This window comes from Dipodomys merriami, unplaced genomic scaffold (assembly GCF_024711535.1).
Source record: "Dipodomys merriami isolate MVZ:Mamm:240054 unplaced genomic scaffold, mDipMer1.0.p SCAF_124, whole genome shotgun sequence".
Taxonomy (NCBI): domain Eukaryota; kingdom Metazoa; phylum Chordata; class Mammalia; order Rodentia; family Heteromyidae; genus Dipodomys; species Dipodomys merriami.
The window spans coordinates 3,666,399-3,670,179 of NW_027202538.1; the positions used below are offsets into that span (position 1 = coordinate 3,666,399).

Genomic DNA, 3,781 nt, shown 5'->3' on the forward strand with positions numbered 1-3,781 from the left:
AAATACCTAATAACTGGTAGTAATGCACGATGCATAATTTAATTTGTCTCATTCTATAAAATATATAATTATACGTATGTATGTACATATATGAAAAAAATAACAGGATATTGAGTAATTATTAATTAATGCTTTATTAATTGTTCAGCTGGGACACGTCATTAAATGGAGACATTATTGAATACCTAATAATTGGTAGTAATATTATCTATAATTCAATAATATACAGACATCTCTCCTTTTGGTATATAATATTTGTATAAGGAAGCTCTATCTATTTATACTTCGTTTATTCCTGGGGCTCGGTGGTTGAGTGCTTGCCTAGTTAGCACAAAGCATTGGGTTGGATTCCTCAGTGCCACATAAACAGAAAATCGAGAAGTTCTGCTGTTTTTCAATCGAGTGCTAGCCTGGAGCACCAACGCTTAGGGACATTTCTAACTCCTTACTCAAGGCCCAGGACTGCTGCCAAAAACAAGGTAGAATGTTCTAACTGCAATAAGGACAGGATTTCAAGTACATCATCACAGAGCAAACTAGGAGTCTGGTGCTGACAGCTGCCACCTAACCTGACTTAGCCAGATGTAAAGCACTGCAACCCAGCTGCACGGAACCAGACCCTGCTGGCTGGCTTAACCCCATCTTCCTAGCTGTTTGGTGGCTTTAAAACCCAGCCTTGGTAGGAAGTCTGTGAGACTCTTCGATATGTGGCTCCTAGTGGTAGAGCTCTAGCCCTGAGCAAATGTTATTAGAACAGTATGCACATGCTTTGAGTTCAAGCCCCATGGGTAACACCCCTCAAAAAAACACCCTTCTAAACCATTAGATGTGATCTTGTGTGGTTTGTGAATGGTGATACTGATGAAACCATCCTAATTCTATCAACAATTTGTGGAATAGAGCTATGTGCTGAGCCCTTCACAGGGTGTTCTGTTCTGAGTCTTGCACAAGGTGCTATGTGCTGAGTCCTTTACAGGGTGCAGTGCGCTGAGTCCTGCATTTGGTGCTGTGTGCTGAGTCATGCAAAGAGTGTCATGGGCTGTGTCCTTCACAGCACTGGTCTATGTAAGAACTCCAAAACTGAGATGATTTTGCAGACAAAAAATGTGAAAAATGAGTTTGAATCACTGTGCGACGACGGAGTAGGTGTCCGAGGCCTCGCCATGCCTCCGAATAGCCTTTTCGCTGCCTTGCTTGCGTGAGCTTCAGCAGAATTCGAGATGGCTGGTGGTAAGGCTGGGAAGGACTCCAGAAAGACCAAGACAAAGGTGGTTTTCTGCTCGCAGAGAGCCGGCTTGCAGTTCCCAGTTGGCCGAATTCATCGACATCTGAATTCTAGGACAACCAGCCACGTAAGTGTGGGAGCGACCGTCGCTATGTACAGCACAGCCATCCTGGAGTACCTCACTGCGGAGGAACTTGAGTTGGTAGGAAATGCATCAAAAGATTTAAAGGTAAAGCTTATTACCTCTTGTCACTTGCAACTTGTTATTCGTGGAGATGAAGAATTGGACTCTCTCATCAAGGCTACCATTGCTGGTAGTGGTGTCATCCCCCACATCCACAAGTCTCTTATTGGGAAGAAAGGACAACAGAAGACTCTCTAAAGGATGCCTGGTTTCCTTGTTATCTCAGGACTCTAAATACTCTTAACAGCTGTCCAGTGTTGGTGAATCCAGTGGACTGTATCTCTGTGAAAAAACACAATTCTGCCTCTTTGTAATTCTATTTGAGCAGGTTGAAAGTTTAATTATCTTTCCAACCAACCAAATTTCTGCATTCGAGTCTTAACCATATTTAAGTGTTACTGTGGCTTCAAAGAAGCTATTGACTCTGAAGTAGTGGGTTTTGATTAACTTTTTAAAAAACTGTTTGGATTTTAATTGTGATGCAGAAGTTATAGTAACAACATTTGGTTTTGAACAGACATTATTTCCACTGCAGTGGATAAGCTCAATAAAGGTCATATCCCAAAAAAATGTGAAAAATGTGAAAAATGTGAAAAATGTGAAAAATGTGATATATATATATATATATATATAATGGAATTCTATGACATTGCCCATTTGTTAGGATATGGAAAGATTTCGAAAAAATTATATTAAGTGAAGTAAGACAAGCCCAGAGAAACATAGGTCCCATGGTTTCCCTTATTTGCAATAACTAGTATATGCCTGAGACAAGCAGAAAATGTCAGATACGTTGGTGTTAGGTAAAATGAACCCCAACATAAGGATTCACATGTTTTTTTTTTAATGGAATTGTTTCTAACATATTTATAAGATGATTTATTTGTTGCTTTGTAGTTTTCTCCTCCACAGTATAACCCCTGTTTTCACTGTTTTTGATGTTGGTATAATTTGTGGAAGGGAAGGGATAAAGCAAATCTTTTAAATAAGGATACAGGTGGACCCATTGCCACAATGAGATGTACAATTCATTATGTCTAAAAACGAACTTTACAACTTTGGTGGGGGGGAGGAAGGAGAAAGGATGGGAAGAGGAAACAAAGGAGGAGGCAACAATGATTGACAAGAAATGTACTCAATACTTTGCCGATGTAAATGTAACGCCTCTGTATGGTATTTTCACAATAAAGAAAAGAAGTTTGATTTAATAAAAAAGAATATTGAGGCTCATATGTGTCCCCATGGCAGGGACAAAAATGTGTATTACTGAAGACTAGTGAGTTCTCTCATGCAGAAAATTTTGTTCTGTTTTTTTCTCAGTTATGAACCTTGAAATCGGGGCCTAGGCACTGACACTTACCTCTGGGTTTATGGATAGCCCTCCACCACGTGGAGACAAGGATCCCCTTCCAGCAGAGTGCCACAGTCTAGGGGTCTATAGCTGAGGTCTGTCATGCTGCCTTTTCAGGAAGCTGAGACCTGAGGATCTGGGTTCCAAAATATCCCAGACACAAGAGGTCCCATGAGACTATTATCTGCAATTGTCCACTAAGAAACGTGAAGTGGAAGCTTGGTGCTTGTGTCTCATGCCTGTCATCCTAGCTACTCAGGAGGATGAGATCTGAGGATCATGGTTCAAAGCAAGTCTGGGCAGGAAAGTCCTTGAGACACTTAACTCCAATGAACCACCAAGAACCAGAAGTGGTGCTGTGGCTAAAGTTGTAGAGCACAAGACTAGAGCTGAAGAGCTCAGGGACAGCACCAAGGTCCAGAATTTAACTGCTACAGCAGACAACAACAACAACAAGAAAAAGACAGAAACAAACTAACAAACCTGAAGTAGAGGGCTGGGAATGTGCCCGAGGGGTAGAGTGCTTTGAATGTATGAAGACCTGGGCTTGATTTCTTAGTGCCACATCAATAGAAAAAAGCCTGAAGTGGCTTTGTGGCTCAAGTGGGTGAGAGAGATCCTTGTACAAGAGAAATTAGTACACTGCTCAGGTCCTGAGTTCAATCTCCAAGACTAGTGTATGCATACACACACACACACACACACACACACACACACACACACACACACACACACACACACACACACACACACACACACACACACACACACACACACAGACCAGAAGTGAAGCTATGACATCAAATAGTAGAGCACTGGGCTTCTGCACTGAGCTCATGTTCAGCCCCCAGGCCCTGTGTTCAACCCCAAAACCTACCCACCCAGGGTCCAACTAGGAGAGGTCAAATCATTCAAACCCTGATGAGCTTCACCAGGCCTAGACAGGAAGCCTTGTGATATCAGACATGTGCTTGGATTTCCCAAGCTTCCAGAAACCTAGGAGAGGCATCATAGGCCCATC

The 3,781-nt window shown here is 42.0% G+C and overlaps 1 pseudogene; it reads left to right on the plus strand.

Moving 5' to 3' along the window:
• Positions 1–1,204: 1,204 nt before the first annotated feature.
• LOC138823852 (histone H2A.Z pseudogene) lies at positions 1,205–1,607 on the plus strand (annotated as a pseudogene).
• The last annotated feature ends 2,174 nt before the right edge of the window (positions 1,608–3,781 follow it).